Source organism: Pan troglodytes, chromosome 8 (genome assembly GCF_028858775.2).
Source record: "Pan troglodytes isolate AG18354 chromosome 8, NHGRI_mPanTro3-v2.0_pri, whole genome shotgun sequence".
NCBI lineage: Eukaryota > Metazoa > Chordata > Mammalia > Primates > Hominidae > Pan > Pan troglodytes.
In genome coordinates, this window is record NC_072406.2 from 83,280,345 (window position 1) to 83,300,690 (window position 20,346).

Sequence of the window (20,346 nt, forward strand, 5' to 3'; positions counted from 1 at the left end):
CCTTGCCAGCAGCTGCAATAGGGTTTGGACCCAGGCCTCTCAGTCACTGGGTGGAATCCAGGAAGATTCCAGAAACTGTTTCTGACCCAGTGCCACAGTGTGTGCTGCACTTGGGAGGGTCACCGTGCTGGAGGTCTTGATAGAAGGCCTGGCCCCCCTGCAGTTCCCTGGGCAGTGCCAGAGTCCGGGGAGCCCCTCCATGGTGGAGCCCCTGCCTCCTCCCCACAGCCTTTCGCTCTCTATCTGTTTCAGCCCCTCAAATACTGTCTTCCTTCCCTCTTCTTCCCCCATGACAACACGAGTCATGGCCTGCATGGCGGGCTTTGCGTATCTGCTTGAGAGAGACCAGCTGACAAGTTCTGTTCTGTTTGGGGATCCAAAGCTCATTAACTTCACAGAACATTCCAGCTGCTTTGGTCTGGTGGGACAGGCACAGGTGGGGTGCGTTCCAGGAGACAGTGAAAATGTGGAAGGCATGAGCTTCACCACCCTTTCCCTCCCACCCCCACCAGGGCCTGAAAGCACTTTTCTCTTTCCAGGGCTTCCTGGGAATTGCTTATCTTAATTTACGTGGGGAAACTGAGGCTGTTTTCCCTGCAGTCCAGTGCCTCCTCCTCTTTGTCCTAGAGATGCCCAGAGAAAACCCTGGCTCCTACATTTCCCAGGGCTGGGGAGGAGAGAGAGGAAACAGAGGACATAGAGCTGGGAGCATTTGTTTTTCCTCCACAAAGCAACTCATTTCTTTAGGCAAATGAGCTGGAGAGGGGAAGACACCGCTGGAGACCAGCAGTGATTAATTACAAAGGAAATGAGTGGCCAGCACAGCCAGGGCTTGGGGCAGGAGGCAGGGACAGGAGGGTGGGCTTGGGGCTGGCTTGGCAGCACCAGGGCCCAGGGAGGCCTGAACAAGTGCAGGCTGAGCTCAAGGAGTGCCTGCCTGGCAGACCAAGGGACACAGGGGCCGGCCTCCAGGAGGCAGAGAGGACACACTCACACAGAGCAGGCGAGACCCGAGGCTGAGAGGAGGAGGCAGGAGGGTGTGCAGGGAGCCTGGACATTTCCTTCCAGGATGTCCCCTTGCTGCCCACCCAGGTCCCAGGCCACCAGCATCTCCTCCGGGTCCTGCCTTGTCCAGATGCTTCTCTTGCCTTTACATCTAGCTTTGCCCCATCCAGCATTGTCACACTACTCTCACTTAGATCCCAGGCCCTCTTGTGCCATTCCCTGACAAATGATATTAGAAGGATAATGTGAGGCCAGGCGTGGTGGCTCACGCCTGTAATCCCAGCACTTTGGGAGGCCAAAGTGGGAGGATCCTTTGAGCTCAGAAGTTCAAGACCAGCCTGGGTAACCCCATCTCTACCAAAAAATACAAAAATTAGCCAGGTGTGGTGGTGTGCACCTGTAGTCCCAGCTACTCGGGAGGCTGAGGTGAGAGGATGTTTTGAGCCCAGGAGGCAGAAGATGCAGTGAGCTGAGATCGTGCCACTGCACTGCAGCCTGGGCGACAGAGACCCTGCCTCAAAAATAGAAATAAAAGGATAATATGGCAAGGGGCACATCAGGGTTAAGTAAGAACAGGGAATAAACACTCGTTCGATCAATGACTTCTAGTGGCAAAAATAAATGACCTGGCAGCTCACACTAGGGGGTCACAGTCTTGGGTGTTGCTCTCAGCTCTTACCCCACGTGGGGTTGAGCAGAGGAGTTAGGGAGTTTAACTGCCTCATTCGTAGACCAAAGGCCAGAGAAGGGCTGTGGTTTGTCCCCAGCCATGTAGCTTATCTGTGGTAGAGACAGGAGTGGATTTGGTCTCCTGATGCCCATCAGGACTCTTTGCATATTCTCTTAGAGTGCCTCCTTCTGGAAACTTCCTGCAGAGCATGCTTGGCTGCTGTCCCCTTAGAAAGCCACCTAGCTCCCCCTGCAATTCCTGCTTGGGGAGCCTTAGTTATTGCATCCATCCCATGGGTATCGACGAGTGTCTCCCGTGGGGTGCCCCTTTGACTCCAGCTCCGTCCAACTCACATTTCCACCCCTCCCCAAGAGGCAGCAGGTTTCTTCTCCAGTTCTTTGCAGCACTCTGGCCCTTGCAGGGTTAAATCCAGCAGCTCCTCCCTCACTCCCCACTAATGACAAGCTTCCCTCCACGTGATGGGACACTGGCTAAGAATAGAGTTTACCACTCCTGGGCTCTGCTCGGAAACGCTGCCATGACACAAGAGTTTTCCATGTCTGCCACTCCTCGGTGTCCCAGGTCCAGGGCCCTGGAGCCTCCTCCTCAGCCTCACCAGGCCATGAGGCTGAAGGCCAGCACCATGTCAGCCTGCTTTTGAAGCCCAAATGGGGCCCAGGAGGAGTAAACAAGGGGGAACTCACCACCTCAGAAAACCTGGTGATTTGGACTATTTGAACAGACACTGTTGAGAGTCCCTCCGCGTGCACCTGGACCACCCGAGTGCCCTTTGTGCATCGGATCCTCTCAGCCCATTGCTCGGCAGAGGCAACTGAGTCAGAGAGGCAAGGGACATGTCTGAGGTCCCCCAGCTGCTAAATGGAGGAGCCAGGATTTGACCCCAGGGCTCGTTCCTTTCGTGGAGGCAACACCCACAAAGTGAAACTGGGTTTCCTTTTCACCTCTCCACTGCCCAGTTGCAGCCTCCTTACTGCCCTTTCTCCATCCCACCCCAACACTTGCCAGTGACCCTGACAATGAAGGCCAGGTTTGGTCGACAGCAAGACCATAGAAACCTTGTCTGGACGGATGAACATTTTCATGGTGGCGGTGTGTGCGAGGCGGTTAGGAGTGCAGACTCCAATTGCAGATTAGCTGGGTTGGAATCCTGGCTCTACCACTTAGAGCTGTGTAACTTTGGGTGAGTTATTTCACCACTCCGTGCCTTATTTTACTCAGTTGACAACTGTAAAATGGGAGCGTTCTAGGTTGTGAGGATTAACAGAGGGCCCCACATCTCTGTGCTCTGTTACTACTGCTTGGTTGGCAGAATGAGGGTACACAGTGTCAAGTCCCTGTGTGGTAGTGGTGCACAGAGAGGGGCTGGCCAGGCACAAACAAGCCTCCTTCTCCAAGCTTCCTGGATGACTGGGCAGTAGCAGCCAGTGTGTGTGTGTGCGCGTGTGTGTGTGTGTGTGTGTGTGTGCCTGCCTGTGTACATGCACCTGTGAGCATGGTTGGATACTTAGACTCCTAGAATGAGAAGAGACCCCGGGGGGTCACATCCTATCTCCCCTCTACTGCCACACCCAGTTCAGAAATCCCCTCCACATCATCTCTGACCTGTGTTCCCTCAGGCCTCGCTCACCTGCCTCCCATGACAAGAAGCATGTCCCCTCCAAAGGCAGCCTGTCACCTACTGAGAGGCCCTGGCTCTTAGGAGGAACTTCCCTGTGCCTTCCTTCCTCCCTTCACGTGAGGGCCCCAAGTCAGTGCAGGCTTGCTGGCAAGGAGGAAGGGTCTGAGCGAAGCCCCTGCCTCTCCCAGGAACCCATCCTGGGTCACCCCGGCCCACCAAACTGTCTCCCTCCTCTGACTTTCCCACTGATAGCAACTGTCTCCCCTTAAGAACGTTTCTGTTTCTCACCAGGTCTCCTGTCACATGGGTCCTGTTTCCCCAGCCAGACAAGGAGCCTCACGAGGACAGAGGCCTGCCTTCTTCCTCACACCCTCGGCCCTGAGTGAGAAGAGAAAGAGAGAGAGAGAGTGCTTACAACAGTGCCTGGCCCGCGATAAGCGGGTGCCAGCTATTATAATAAGAAATACTGTTGTTACTCTTCTTATTTCCATCATCATAACCTCCATCCCCATCTGCCATGGTCTCCCCAGTGGCATAAATCAGTGCGCCCCATGGTGAGCTCGCATCCTGCCCCTCATTCAGCCAGGCGGGCAACAATAGGGGTGGAGCTATGGGGCCCTCCCCACCTGCCAGGTCCCGTTCTAAGCATCAGTCCTCGCCCCTGAGAATACTTCCATTTCACAGATGAGTAGACTGAGGCCCAAAGTGGTGAAATCACTTGCCCGAGGTGGGCGGCTGTCGTGGCAGAGCTGGCAGGCTGTAGCTAGAGTCTGTGCTTATAACCACATCTCTCTCCACCACTGCAAGTGCTCAGAGAAAGGTTTGACCCTTGGGAGACCACATGTAAGCAAGACAGAGGTGCATTCAACACTTAGGGCCGGTTCTCCAACACTGAGTCTCCTGAGCCTGGACTGGAATTGAGCTGTCATTGGGCTCATCCTCCTGCCCCAATCCTGGTAAAAGTCCTGGAAGTCCAAAGGGAGCCTTTGGAACAGGGTGACTTTGTCATGTGTCCCCTGCCTCCCTGGGGGAGGTGTGAGAGGGAGGGGAGTTCGATGAGTGGGAATGTGTCAATGTCGCTCCTCGGTGAGGAGATTAAGACCTTCCTGGGAAAGCAGAAACAGTCCAGCTCTGGAAACATGTTCCCCATCACACGGTGACAGCCTGCACCCGACCTGCAGACACTGCTCTACCAGCGCCATCAGCCAGTCCAGAACGCGCACACACCCACACACGTGTGGGTGATATTAAAGTCATATTTTTGGTTGCTGGGGAGGCACGGTCGTCACTTCCCCTGCCCCAGGCAACCCGCTGCCAGCTCCCCTTTTACTTCCCCACCCCACTGTGGAGTGCTTGCCGTTTGTATTTATATAGATAAATCGGCCGGGCTAATTAAAGTTCTCTTGCTGGAGAGTGAGGGAATTAATAAAAGAACTTGGAAAGGAGCCAACTGAAAGCTGGGGCGCTCAGAGCTGCAGCCAGGACCCACTGCACAAAGGAGGCCGGAGGATCCAGCAGACATGAGAGCTGCCTGGACCGGCCCGCTCCCACCTTCCTCAGGGAAAGCCAAGGATGTTCAGGGGCCCCAGGAATGAAGATGCAGGCCGCAGACACTCACTGTGTGTCTTGTGCTACGATGCCACATATATGCGTTCTCTTACCCTCAGGAGGTGTGGCTGCAGCTCTGAGTACTTGTGGTGGCAGGGAGAGATGTGGTTAGAAGCATGGACTCTAGCTACAGCCTGCCAGCTCTGCCATTGCAGCTATGCCACCTCGGGCAAGTGATCTGAACGCTCTGTGCCTCAGTCTACTCATCTGTAAAAGGGAAGCATTATCGGGTGCAAGGATTGATGTTTAGAACAGGACCTGGCAGGTGGGGAGGGCCCCGTAGCTCTGCCCCTGTTGTTGCCCGCCTGGCTGAATGAGGGGCAGGATTGTGAGGTCCCCATGGAATGCACTCACTTATGCCATAGGGGGGCCATGGTAGATGGGGATGGAGATTATGATGATGGAAATAAGAAGAGTAACAACAGTATTTCTTATTATAATAGCTGGCACCCGCTTATCACGGGCCAGGCACTGTTCTAAGCACTCTCTCTCTCTCTTTCTCTTCTCACTCAGGGCCGAGGGTGTGAGGAAGAAGGCAGGCCTCTGTCCTCATGAGGCTCTTTGTCTGGCTGGGGAAACAGGACCCATGTGACAGGAGACCTGGTGAGAAACAGAAATGTTCTTAAGGGGAGACAGTTGCTATCAGTGGGAAAGTCAGAGGAGGGAGACAGTTTGGTGGGCCGGGGTGACCCAGGATGGGTTCCTGGGAGAGGCAGGGGCTTCGCTCAGACCCTTCCTCCTTGCCAGCAAGCCTGCACTGACTTGGGGCCCTCACGTGAAGGGAGGAAGGAAGGCACAGGGAAGTTCCTCCTAAGAGCCAGGGCCTCTCAGTAGGCGACAGGCTGCCTTTGGAGGGGACATGCTTCTTGTCATGGGAGGCAGGTGAGCGAGGCCTGAGGGAACACAGGTCAGAGATGACGTGGAGGGGATTTCTGAACTGGGTGTGGCAGTAGAGGGGAGATAGAATGGGACCTGTGGGTCCCTTCTTATCCTAGGAGTCTAAGTATCCAACCATGCTCACAGGTGCATGCACACGCGCACGCACATATACACAGGATTAAAAAAGAAAGTGGGATAAACACCTTTTGGAGCGATGACTTCTCGTGGGCCAAAATAATGCAAAATAAAGATTCTGTTTAGTAGTGTTGCATAGGGAAGAGGCCTTGCCATGAGCAAAAATACCTCCTTCTCTGAGCATCCCAGATAACTGGGCAGGAGCACCTTTCAGGCTGCCAGGTCAGGCCTCCACCCTTCAGACCGGAGACCCAGGGGCCGCAGTGCCAGGATCCTCCCAGCTGGGCTCCCAGCAATACTTTCAGTGCCCACAGCTTCCAGGACAGGCCATTTCCTCCTGCCTAATGAGTCAGCTGCCAATCTCTGCCAGAGGCCTGGGGAATTGCTTGCGAAATAAGTCCCGACTAATCCCTGTAGTTGGGAGTCAGGAATGCGGGCTCTCCAGGACAGAGCAGGCCTGGGGTTGTTGGGATGATGCCCCATCCTGTCTCCTGGCCTCTTTCCCACCACTCAGGCTTCAGTGACCCCTAGTGTCCCTGCTGCCCTCCAGAAAGGCCGCCTGCTGAGCTGTGTTCCCCACAACACCTCCCTTTGCACTCCCTAAACCTTTGTCTGCAGAAGGCAGAGAGCCAGTAGGAAGCACTCTACGTTGGGGCAGGGACCCCTGGACAATGCCTGCCCTGTTGCTGGCTGGCTGTGTGACCTCGGTCATGTCCAGCCCTGTCTACAAGAACTGGGCTCTTCTCTAGGAGCCGCCTTGTAGCTCAGCCCTTTGGGATTCCAAAATCAACTCCCAAAGGGCCAAGAAGGAAAAGCCACCATTGCAGGTCTGCATTTATTTACCCAGAGGAGCCAATTGGCTCAGAAATGTCAGTCCCGTGAAGTCCTGGACTCGAGCTCAGATTTCTCCTAAAGCTCCCAGAAGCTTCCTCAGCCCTACAGAGGGGAGAATGGTGTGGGCCGAGTTCCTGAATCCCCAGGGTTCCCCCAGTCTGTCCTCAACACAGTGAGGCTCCTCACCCCCAGAAGCCCAGTCCTCCAGGAGGGGCACACAGCCCTCCCTGTCAGTCACAGTGTCCCATGTCCTAACCCGCCCTCCCTCCCATCACGTAGGCCTCAGCTCACCCATGCTGTCCCTCACCATCTGCTCAGAAGCAGCCACCCTGCTGCTCACCTCAATGCTATAAGCCTTTTCTTGTGTCTTCATAGCACTTATCTTTATCTGAAACTTCTCTATTTGGTTGTGGTGTTGTGGTCTGTTTCCTCCAATGAGAAGGAAAGCTGCTCATCTGTTCACTGCCACAGCCTCAGCACCTGGCTCCCGAGGAATTTTGTAAATGAGTAGGTAAGTAAATGAGTGGGTAGACATATGGAGGAAGCCCCTGAGGAGATGGCCACCAGCGCAGCCTGCAGAGGCAGGGGTCAGGTCGGCCAGGCAGAGGCCAGGGCACCCTAGGAAACAGCTGGGCCTGTTGGAGCTGGGCCCTGGGCCTGCCACCTCCTGTTTGTCAGCCCCTGCGGGTGACGGCCAGGTCCCCTGAGCCCTAAGAGAATAGGGAAACTGGGTGGGGGCAGTCGGAGGAGGAAGGATGAGCCACATCTAACTTTGGGACAATGAGAAAGCGAAGGCCACAGGAAGAAGCAGAGGAGGACAGGAAAGGTGTGAAGGACCATCACTCATCAGCGGGACGGCTGTCCAGGTGGCTCTCCAGGCGGCGCATCCTTCCCGTTATCTCAGCGCCGTGACGCCAGGAACACCCCTCCCTCCGGGCCAGTCCTATGGCCCCCGCCGCTGGAAACCTCGGAGATTGGGGAGCTCATTTAGTCCTAACCTCCATTGTGCCTGGGCCGGAAGGTGAGGCACAGAGAGGGCCAGGGACTTGCCCAAGGTCACAGAGCAGACGTGGCTCTCCTCACACCCCAGCCCATGGCAGGGATGTGCACATCAACACCCCGACCTCAGCCCACCACCCCTGCTCACTGCCAGCCCCGGCAGAACCCCGCTCAGGCACCAGCCACCTATTTCTAGGCAGCACTTTCTGTCCAGGGCCTGGTGTCTGAGCCACAAAGCCTAAAAATAAAAAAAGACAGATTGTCCACTTCGGCTGTAATTACTGCCTAAAAAGACCCAATGGGGAGAAAAAGAGGAGGAATGAAGGGGAAAAAAATCCCAGAGCTGAGCATCCATCACAGGCAGACAGGCACTAGAAGGGAGGGTCTGTGGGCACAGCAAAGGGGCTCTCAGGTCTCCTGTCCCCAGCCCTCCCTCTCAGCTTGCTGAGCAAGCAGGCCCTGGCCACTGCCACCAGCCCCTTGGACTAGACGGAGATAGAGCAGGCCACGTTCGGGAGCTGGGCCAGCTTGGCCGCCCCCAGCTGTGTAACCATCACCAAATGGCAGTCTTTGCTTGGAACTCAGTTTTTTTCACCTGTACAATGGGGTTATTCATTTACTCAGCTTATATTGAGTGTCTACTGTGTGCTGGAGAAGCCATTGGAAACAAGAAGGACAAACCCTCTGTTCTCACGGAACGTATGTCTGTGCATGTGAGAGCAGCGTTATGTCCTCAAGCGGCAGGGAAAAGCCCCTCTAGCTTGGGGGACAGGGCAGGCCTGAAGAACTGGGGCAGAAGCCTCTCGGCAAAGGAAGCCCATAGGCAGGAAGGGACCAGGCATGCTCAGGAGACAGTGAGAAGGAAGGCCTCTGTGTCTGGGGCCCCATGCATGAGCTGGGGAAGAGGGGCTGTTTGTAGAAGCAGCTGGGTCAGATCCAGGAGAGCCACGTAGGCTTCAGGGAGGAGTTGGCCTGTTATTCTAGGTGCCACGGGAAGTCACTGGAGGGTGCTAAGGATGGGCGTGACGTGCCCTGACTCAGGTGTATTGAGGGGGGTTATTCCTACAGTCATGAGGAGAAATGGCAGCGGCCTGGACGGGGGCGAAGGCAGTGACAATGGAGAGGAGAGGATGGTTTGGAGCTATACCTCAGAAATTGAGCCACAGCCTTGTGATGGATGGGATGTGGTGGAGGTGGGGAGAGAGGAACTGAGGATATCCACCAGGTTTGGGCTAAGCAGTAGGGTGGATGGCAGTGCCCGTTACCAAAAGGCGGAGGCTCTTTCCATTGAGAGGTGATGGGTGCGCTGAAAGTTCCGTTTTGACTAGGATGACTTTCAAGGCCGCATGGGGATGCGTCCATGTGAATACACTGGGCAGGTATTATAGCAATGAATGTGGAGTTAAGTGTCGTGGCTTGAGCTGCAAATCAAGTTTGGAAGCCATCACGGAGGGGGTGGTCTTTAAAACCATGAAACTGTGTGAGCTGATCTGGGAGGAGAGTGGCTGGGATAGAGGAAAAGGATGAAACTGTGTGAGCTGATCCAGGAGGAGTGTGGCTGGGATAGAGGAGAAGGACTCGGACTGGGGCCTGGTGCTTCCCAACACTGAGAGACTGGGCAGGGGAAAATCCACAAGGATCACCCAGGAGGCAGTGAGGCAGGAGGAGGACCAGAGCAAGAAGCCAAGGAAGACTGCCCAGAAGGAGGGAGTGGTCAACTGAGCAGGACATTGCTGGACATCAGAGATCATGAGGACAGCAGCGGGAGCATTGGGTGGGGCAACCTCCAGTGACTGGAGATCTCGACAAGAACCCACATTCACTACAGTGGGAGAGGAGAAGGAGGAGCGGGGATTAGGAGCCAGAGATTCCAGAGATGACTGCAGGCGACGTGCTGCTGTCCAGACAGTGGAAGGGGAACCCAGGGCCAGTGGAGAGCTATTGTTAGGGGGAGGAGCAGAGCACCTGCAAAGGCCAAAGAGAATGAGCCAAGGGCAAGAAAGGGACTTGTGGAGCCGGAGAGAGAGGGCAGCACTGGAGGTGGAGGCTGGGAGGAGCAGGGGAGTCACGGAAGGCGGTGAATGGGACGCTGAAGCCTGGAGGGGTGGAGATGAGCATCTTTCTTGGGCTGTCAAGGAGTCCAGGGGTGAAGGTGCTGAACATTTTGGGTCCCAGGGACAGCAGGGCCTGAAGGAGGGGACAGACTGTGGCCGCTCCTGCCACACTCAGGATCCAGGCTGCTCTGCTGGGACTCTGGGCCCAGGAGGCCACTAGGATAGTCCTGGGTACACAGCTGGTTCTCTGGGAGCTGAGGAAGGGGTGGGAGCCAACAGGAATGACAGAGCCTAGGTCAGGGAGGGCAGAGGCAGGACACCTGGGGCCAGGTGTGGCAGAGTGCCTGGAGCAAAGCCGGACAGCGCCACTTCTTACTGGCGGACCTGTGGGAAGACCACCGAACTCTTCTGAGGCCGCCCTTCAGCCTCACCCAGCTTTACTCTCCATTGCTGGGGCACTGACTCCTGCAGGCTGTGTCTCCCAGGCCCTGGCTCAGCTGCCTTCCAACCATGAGAGGCACAGAGGGAGGCTGAGGGCTGGAGAAAGGGAAGCCCAGGGCTTCTCCCCTCCCTCTCTGCCTTGGGCAGTAGGCCCCACAGCAGCTGTCTTCTCTGTGACTCCGGCTCCACAAAACAAACCCGTGAGACTCCAACTCTCCTTGCATCCCTCCAGTATAGGGTGGCGGTGGCCTCGTGCCATCGCTAATCTGTTTTAAAGGCTGCATGGGGATACGTCCATGCGAATTTGCCTCTCAGCTCCTCCATCACCTGTGAAATGGATTTCCTGCACATAACTCCCCTGTCTTTTCTGCCTCTTTTCCTAGTTAGAACCAGACTGGAACAACAAATAGTGTGGCTTCCTAGCTTGCTTCTTCACCTGTACCAAGTGGACAGCACCTCCCTCAGCGTTGTCCTGAGGAAGAAATTTGGCAATGGATTCAAACATGCAGCGCTGGGCTCAACACACACAGAGTGAGGGCTAATGGACGCTGGAGGAAGACAGGAGTTCAATGTGCACTCATTTCACGCTGATTTCTTCAGGTCCTGGTCTGTGATGCGTGCTGGGGACACAGCCAAAATCCATCCCTGGCCCTGGCTTTTGGGTCTCAGCACCTGGAAGAGCAGGCAGCCACGGAGCAGCAACACCAGCTATGATAGACACAGCAGGAGGACCCTTACCTGCAAGCTGCAGTGGGGTGGGGACTTCAGAAGAGGCCACTTGTGAGCTGGCCATGTGGGAGGAGCAGACTTTGCACTCCTGGAGAGCAGGGACTGTGCATCTGTGCTCACTTCCCAGTGCCGTGGCACAGGGCAATGACGCCAGGACAGATAATGCCACACGCGGCTGCTCTTCACAGAGTGCTCCCCGCCAGGCACTGGGCTCAGTGCTTTTCCTGCAGGCCTTCTCTCAGCCACGATCCAGGCCCTGGTAGGTAGGTGCTATTGTCATCCCCACTTCTTATGGATGGGGATTTAGGTGCTCAGGGACTGCATGACAACCAGGGTGTGGGATTAAGAGTCAGCTTAGAAATCCAGGGGCAGAGTCTGCCTTGGGCACAAATGCCTTCAAAGCCAGGTGGGAATAGTGGCTGCCAGGGTCCCACCAGTGTGCCCTGGGCGACTCCAGGGTGCATTCGCATCCTGATCTGTGTCAGTGATGCTCCTTGGCACTGGGCATGCACAACTTACAGGAAGGGAGGGTGGGAGGGAGGGGTCTCTTCAGGTGGGGTTGGGAGTGCCCCATCGTGGTCAAGGCTGAACTGCTCCAGTGTGGGAAGGAGGCAGAGCCACACTAACTAGTGCCTGGGGAGATCCAGTCCGTGCCCCTTGGTCTTGGGGGTCAGAAGTCTGGAGTGACAAATGACCAAGCCATCAGAGTGTCCCTTGCAATGGGCTTTTCCCACTGTTGGCCCCTAAGCTGGTTAACAGAGCCACAGCAGAAACTGTGCCTGACCCTGCACTGACAAATTCTGGAAACTCCACAGCCTCGGAAGGTGGTCAAACAACAAAACCACTCCTTCCAGCCCCAGGGCATTCAAGATGCTATCTTTGTGGCTTTCTGCTCATGATTTTCATTACAAATAAGCAGTGCTCAGTAAAAGCTTTCAATACCTTATAGCTCCTCTGTGGGCCTCCATTTCCTCATCTGTAAGATAGGCCTATTTAATTCTCCTGTTCTGCCTCCACTCTGGGGCTGCTGACAGGGTCAGATGACAAGAGGTGCCTGGAAACAGGCTGGGAGCTGAAGCGGGGCCCCAAGTGCACTCCATTCTGCTCTCCAGGACTCTGTCTTGTTCCTCTCTATGCCCATCTCCTCTCAGTTCCCCCACAGAACTGCAGTGAGTATCAGCCGCATGCAAGTCACCCAGCTTTTCTCTGCCTCAGTTTCCCATTCCGTGCACTGGAGGGAGGGCCACATCTCTGTTTCTCCAGATGCAGCCAGAATTCAATAATGGGTACAGAGGATATCAAGCCCCAGGAAGCAAACAAGGGGCAATTAGTAAGGGGCTGGCAGGTTCGCTCTGTATTCATAGCAGGCGTGGCTCCCCCTGGAGTTGTGGGAGGTGGCAGAGCTGGGGCTGGGGTTCTCTCTGAGCTGCCCAGTAGGAGAGATGCTCTTGCTGCAGTCACAGCCCAAATACAGCAAGACTGCACCGCCTCACCCCTCCCCACCTCCCAGAGGGTGCAGCTAAGGACAAGGCAGGCCTGTCTCTGAGCCAGTGCTCCGTCCCCAGGCCCCTGCTGCTCTACTTAGTGATGAATGGGCTGGGCACACGGTGTCAAGCAGGGGATGGCTTTAGAGCCGCCGACATTTATCAGCCCAGGATCTGGCCCTCTTCCAGGAAACCTGGTCCTCTGGGCTGTCCCCACTGTGCCCCCATCCTCAGCAGTGCCAGCCCATACTTGACACACAGTAGCCCTTCCCTGGACAGAGCCAAGAGGCTTTTAGAGCTGAAAGCACCCTTAGAAATTATCAAGCCCCAACTTCTACATGTTTAAGAGAACCTGAAGCCCAGAACCCTTGCCACGGAGCCTGCCTGCACTTTCCAAATGGGCTTTGTCCTGTTCTTTCCTGCTGCCTCAGCAAGTCCAGTCCTGGGTCACCTTCCAGGAGGCACAGCTGCTGTTGTTTAGACAAGGGCTCCCAATGCAGCCCACCACATGGATGGGTAAAAATGAAATGTCTCATCAAATCCTCACACAACCCCATGAGCTGGTCCTATTATTAGCCCCATTCTATAGATGAGGAAACCGAGGCTCTGGGAGGTTCAGTAACTCGGCTGAGGCCACACAGTGGAGTGACGCATCCAGGAGCCCAGCCCATGTCTGCCGGCCTCTGCGACGGTGGCCCCACATGGCTGAGGCATAGGGGAGCCTGGGCTGGGGGCTGCAGTAGCTGCTGGGTCTTCATCTTCCTCCTAAATAACCATTTTTTAAAAAGACCTGCTCTATGCCAGGCCTGACACCCGACCCTGGGGTGTCAGTGACAAGTAAAATCCAGTCTCAAGTCTCAAGGGGGTTAAATCTCTGGGGCAAGGCCATGTAGGTTTGGTTTTGGTTAAGGAACTTGTGGAATTCTGTTCAGATCAACCCACCAGTTGACCTTTAACATATCACTTCATGGGTCCCTGCCCCACCCCCGTCTGCAAAATCGGCCTCGAAGGCTGGAGCTAATGAGCTAATGGCTGGGACCAGGACCTCAGAAACGTGTTAAGTACACTACGTGCAGGGCCCCCATTAAAGCCATTATCTGCCGGCTGAGCGGGCACCACTTTGCAAGTGGACTCTGAGTGACCACAGATGGGCACCCGACGGAGGGCTGTGGCTGCAGGACAGGGGCATCCCTCCCCTTTTAAAGTAGTGCTCACCTTGGGGGCCCCAGCCTCCCTGACATTCTCAGGTAAACCTCCCTCAGGCCCCAGCCCCAGTCCCAGCCAGCAAGAGCGTTGTGTCTCTGCTCAGCCACCATCCTGTAGTTTCGCTAATGCCCTCTAATGGGCCCATTTAGCAGCCCTGTCTCAGCTGTCACTGCAGCAGCTAATTGCTACTCCTCCTCCAGCTACACACAGAGCTCTGCAATCAGCCTGGCGATTCCACGCCGCCCAGCTCAAACTAGCTGAGGCACTGCAGACCTCAGCCAACAAGGAGCTTCTCCAATCCCCCAGGTGCCATGTTCTTGCTGTTGTTTGCTGGGGCCCCTGAAGTGCCTGACCCTGAGCAAGTTCAAGGAGCACACAGGGAGGAGGAGCCAGGGACAGAGTCAGAGTCAGTAGGCACAGAGCTCTTGGCAGCCTGGGATGAGGAGGGGAGTCACAGGGACCCTGAATAGGAATAGAGTTCCAGTCTCGCAACTGTGTCTTGTCTTATAGCAGGAGCTCCCCAAAGCAGACTCTGGGTCAAAGATTCAACTGCAAGTAATTTGCTTAGGAGATGCCCCCAGGAAGTGCTATGAGAGAGGCAGAAGGGAGGCAGGGAGGCAGGAAGCAGGGGGAGCCATGAAAAGGTGTGGTAAGGAGGTTACAGCTCAGGTCCTGGCTTAGGCCCCCAGGGAGTGCCCTCTGAGAGCCTATGTGGAAGCAACCTCAGAGCTTTCTCTCTGGAAGGTCGATGAAGCTGTGTTGCTAACCCACCAACTTCCACCCTCATAGGTGAGGGCTGCAGCTTTTCTGGCACTTCTGGCTTGCCCTGGGCTTGCCCTGGCAGAGTGAGAGCCCTGAGTCAGGGAGACTCTGGGAGCCAATTGCATGCTTGGGAACTGCCTGCCCATGACACCCAGGGGAACCCGATGGGCCGGCATGGACAGCTTCTGCCACTGGCTCCCAAAACAGCAGTGCACACACAGGAGGAGGAAGCAGGATGACTTCTGGATTAGAGCCTCTGGGCTTATAGGAACCAACTCTGAGCTGAAGCCACTGGCCAGGCTCTTGAATATGATAAGAGAATCACAGCATGCGGCTCAGCACGTGGCTCAAGGGGGATGTCAGCCCCGCTGGACACCATGCTCCCCTCAGCCCTGCATCTTCTTTCAGGCTGTCCCTTCTGCCCGGACAACGCTCTCCCACTCCCCTCCCCTCCTCACCCCTAGTCCCTTCACCTAATTAACTCCTGGGCATTCCTCAGGGCTCTGTCTTAATGTCACCTCCTCTGAGAGCCCTCCTTGATGCTCCAGATTGGGTCAAGCATATTATGAACCATCACAAGGCCATGCATTCCTCCTGCAGAACCTGAGCTCAACAGAAATAAATCAAAACTTCACTCACCAGGGTATCCTCAGAGTTCATTGCCACATCTGCCTCATCATAATTTTTCTTAAATGAGTGAATGAATGAATAGGTTTTGGGGGGCCTGTTCTGGGTCAGATACAGAAGGAGAATGTGTGTGATCCAGGGTCCACCTGGAGTTGCAGTGGATGGACCAGGAGGTAACCAGTTGGCGATATGCTGGAGGGGACAGGGACTGTTACCCTTCCCAGCTGGCTCTTCCCTGGAGTGTACAGAGGGCTGGGGTGTGCCCACCCCTTCCCCCACAGCTTCTGCACCCTAGGCCTGGCACCGTGGTGTGTGCTGTACCCTCTCCAAAATCCACCACCCTCCAGTGATAACAGACTGCAGTGTCGGGGATTCAAAGACACCTCTGGAAGTTTGTGCTCAGGTGGACACCCCTGCAAGGCCAGGGCCCTTAAAGGGGAGGCAGCGCTTTTGAACAGTGGGTCTAGGGGTGTAGAGTACACTTCCCTGCAGGGCTCTAGCCCTGAAAAGTCAGGGGAGCCAGAGGGCTTTGCTCCCAGCCACAATGTGGGCCTGGGAATCCATGGCTGCCCTGGGCCTCAGTCCCACGCTGCCTTCTCACAGGCCAGTGAGAGGACAGATGGGACCCCCTGCAACCTTCACAAGATGGCATTGAGTCAGAGGGACCTGAGCTTCCACACTATTAGGGGAGGCAAAGACACATGAACTGGCAGCTACTTAGCACCATCCCGGGAGCCAACCTGTATAAGGAAGAAGGCTTCGGTCACCTCCTGGGTCCTGGCTGGGGGTTCCCCAGGGTTTGTTGACCTTGAGTGGCCAAGGCTTCTCAGATTCCCTCTTTCTGCTTGCCTCATCTGCTGCATTTCCCTCAGAAGGCCAGGCCGGCCCTTCTCCTCCTCCCTCTCTCTCCTGCCTTCTTCCTTGGCAAGCTCTTCTACTCTTGACCTCACCACCTGCCATGCAGATGGCCTCAAATCTCTTCACCTTCAGACCCCACATATTTGGCTGTAAGGAGACATCTCTACCTGGAGGTCCCTCAGCAACCTCCAACCCCACCTGTCCCCAGGTGACCACATCCTCTCCTTGTCCAAAGTCTGCTAACTTCGTGCACCATCCATCTGGTCACCCAAAGCGGAACCCGAGGACCACTCTTGACTTTCCCACCTGCTCCCCAGCCCAGCGGCACAGTATGCATGTCTCCCCTGTTAGATGTCCGTCCTCATCTTGTCACCTGTGTGACCACACCCCTAGCGCAGGTCCTCATCACCTTCACTTGAATAAATGCCTTGGCCTCCCCCTAACTTGAGCCTTGCCCCTGTTCCCATTCCCTTTCACTCTGTGTGACACATCAGAGCTGAAGGTCTTTCCAAAACATCACCTTCTTTTGAAAACCCTTCGATAATAGACTCTTGACCAAGGATGAAGTCCAAGCTCCTTGGCATGTCCTATTTGGCAGCGCAGCCTCTTCTCATGGCGCCCTGACCCTGACTCCACGCTCCAGCCATTCTTTCCTCTGAGTGGGCCACACTTTCTCACCTACAGGGCTTTGCATTTGCTGTTTCCTTTCCTCTGAATGCCTGGGCCTTGGGACTTCCTAATAATTCCCCAGACCCTCATGTGCTATCAGAGGTGAGTAAGTGTGGAGCAGTCATTACAAAATGCTTCCTTAGTAAGCGAATGTTGGGTGAGGGTGTGAAAGGGGCAGCACCACCAAGGAGTTAAGAACTCAGGCTCCAGCATCAGAGGGAGTCCAACAGGACACATCCTGGCCCTGCACTTAGCTGCAGGTGGGAAAGTCAAGCGTGACCCTAGGGTTCTGCTTTGGGTGACTGGATGGATGAAGTTAGCAGACTCTAGACAAGAAGATGTGGTCACTTTGGGACAGGTGACTTCTTTAAGCCTCCATTGCCTGACATGAGATGAGAAAGACCATATGCATCTTTTGGGGTGCTAGTGGGTTTAAATGAGGTGATCTAGGTCTTCTGGTGTCGGGTGTGACGCGGGTCCTCCCTTGGCCCCATCCTCTCTGGGGCTGGCCAGAGAAACACTGCTGTTGGCCATTGGCCTCCCTCTCCCCTCAGCCTGGCAGAGTCCTGCCCAAGCAGCTGGGGAGATCTGAATATCACTGCGGCCTTCCCAGGAGGACAGCAGGGAGGACCAACCGTCACGACTGCCCCCACAGAGGGGCAGCAAGGCCCTGGGAGGGCAGGTCCGTCAGAGGAGAGGCTCCGCATGCTGCCCCGGGTGGGCCACACAGCTTCCCAAGAACACAAGACAGCACAGCACGTGAATGCAGAGGCCTCTTTGAGTTGTGCTGATGTGTCTGACAGTGACAGTCTTGGGGCTGGCAGCTGATGTGTCCTGACAACCCCCTTCGCTCCTGGAATCCTGAGAGTAAGGGGTTGAGCACGTGAGGGTTTGCCAACTCTGGAGGCCCCAAAGGACCAGTCAGCTGAGTGTTGGCTGGGCTGGGACCCTCTGGGAGGCTCAGGCTTTGCTGTCCTCTCCCACTCCCCACCTTTGTCCCTGGGATGGTGGCTGTGCCAGACCAGCCCTCAGGCTCAGGGCTGGTCTCTGAGCAAGCATGAAGAGCCTCGCAGTCACCTGCCCATCCCTCATATGTGGCAGAGACCCAGAGAGATGAAGAGACTGACCTGTCACACCCTGCAAGGTCATAGGCTAGCCCAGGCCTCCAGGCTCCCCACATCAGGGTCCAGGACTCACTGCATGGCAGGGGGATAAGCAGCCATCACAGGACATCTTGACCAGCCCAGGCTGGCCTCCCCGAAGGGTCCCCTCAGCCCATCTGCTTTCCATCGTCACATGTTCTAGTAACATAAAGCCGGGATTGTCCAACCTCAAGAATCCACTGGGTGTGGCCAGGCTCCACCCACCCTAGGCCCTGTGGTCTCAAAATAAAAACAACCCTCAACATCCTCTTTGTCAGAACTCCCTAATACCCTCTGCTCACTGACAGCCAAGGTAGCGCTCTGTTCCCAGGGCCACATCCTCAGGTCTTTCTGGGCAGAGCCTGACAAAGGTCTCCAGGGAAGCCACCCCTCCAGGTGCCTGAGCCATGTCATGTGGCCACAAGGGCCCACCCTGTTCCCAGCCTGGCCTGAGCAGCACAGTCCTCCTGCATGTGGCTGGCCCCCTCCTCCTGGGCTCCCCTCCCTCACATGCCTCTGAGACAGATTTTGTCTCTTCGTGCATCAATTATTAATTTGCTCCAGCTACATTAAGCCTGGGTCGGTCTGTTGGCTGCTTCATCATTCTCCCTGGGGTGCGGGAGGCAGTGGTTGGGGCTGGAGGCACTGAGGCAGAGAGTTCAAGAGAAGCCAGGACTCCAGCCCTGCAGACGCCCTAAGTGCACAAAGCCTGAACCAAAGGACCCTTCAAGATCAGGGGTCTTGAAGACCTATTAATAACAGATAGGGAAACTGAGGCCCAGAGAGGGGATGGTGCCTGCCAAGGGCAAACAGTGGTCTGTGCTCAGCTCTTCCCAGGACACTTGATCTTCCATCAGCCACATGGCTCTGACCCTCTCTTCTCTGTTTGACATCCTCCATCCTGCTGCTCTAACTGACCCAAATACACCCAGGGGATGCCCTACGAGTCATGAGGGGTCAAGTGGGCTTTACAAGGTCACAACCAAGTGATACAGAAAGCAGAGATTGCATTGTGATGACCAAGAAACAGCCCCATCCACCAGACTAGTTTCCCAAGCCTCTCACGTTAACAAGGGTCTCTCCCACCAAAAACACCTCTGGTCAGTAAGTTAGGAAACACTTCAAACCACAGACTTTCTGCCTTAGTCTGTTTGGGCTACTATAACAAAAATACCTTAGACTGGGTAATTTATAAACAGCATACATTTATTGCGCATGGTTCTAAGGGCTGTAAAGTCCGAGATCAAGGCGCCAGCAGCTTTGGTGTTTGGTGAGGGCCCATTCTTCATGGACGGCACCTGGTTGCTGCACCCCTACATGGCAGAGGGACATGCAGGATCTCCCAAGCCTCTTTTCTAAGGGCATTAATTCCATTCATGTTGTTAGAGCCCTCATGCCCCAATCACCTCCCAAAGGTCCCACCTCTTAATATTGAATTTGGTATTAATTTTCAACTATGAATTTTGAAAGGACACACATATTCAGACCGTAGCACCTTCTCAGGGAGCCACAAGATGCCTCATGGTGTAGTGAAGGCTCTGAGAAGGTCTGCAGGGGAGAAACCAGTGCAGCTGTGACAGACCCAGGGTGTCTCAAATTGTTTGATGGTGGAATGCTTGAGACTCACTGTGTTCTGCAGACCCCAGATCTCACTGGGTTCTGTGGGACTTTTCGAGGAACAAGCTGAGATCCTATCAATCTGCTCCCCAACAAATGCAACTGGCAAGTGGCCAAGTAAAGGAGCTGCTTGGGTGATGACCCCAAGGGAAGAGAAGTAGGAAGAGTGTGGCTAGGCTCCCTGGTGATGCCCTCCTTGGCTGTGGGCTTGAGTAAGTCACTCAACTTGATGGGCAAGGTAATGGAGTGGAAAGAGCTGGAGCTTTGGAGTGCCATAAACCTGGTCTCAAGTCTGCCATTCGTTCTACCAGATGTACTCATCCTAATAAATAGTTACCATGCATTCAGTCTTCCTAAAGTTCCACCCCACATATTGTCTGTCATAATCCCTATTTTTTTTTCTGTTGGGGAAACAGGCTCAGAGAGATTGAGTCTCTTGCCCAATGTCACAAACATTATTGGATCCTCCTGCAGTCTGGCTCCAAAGCCCATGCTGCTAACCATAATGTTGTACAGCCTCTAGGAATAAATCAATGCCTCTCTCTGGGCCTCAACTTCCCAGCTGTCAATGGGGGATTAAGGATACTTCTTTCTCAGGCTTGTTATGAAGCAAGCACCTCCCCGTGGTGCCTAGTACATAGTAGGAGGTTAATAAGTGGTGGATTTCTTTTATCTTCCTTTTGGATTCTATCCATAAAAATAGGATGAAGTCTTTACTCCAACAAAATGGACTGAGCCTCTTGGGTGCTACTGTCAGGGGGACTAGGGTATGTGGAGGGAGAGGTTAGGGGATGGGCGTCTATCTATCCCCAGGCCTGTAGACTGCAGGCTGACTTAAGGCAGCCTCAGGGGAGGCCTGGCTCTAAGACACATTTTTAAGGTGTCTTTCTCCTCCCCATTTGCAAAACTGAGTTTTGAATTGCAAGTGGTCAGACTGCAATAAATATCCCTGGAACCCACAGCACGTAATGGTTTATAAATTGTGGCT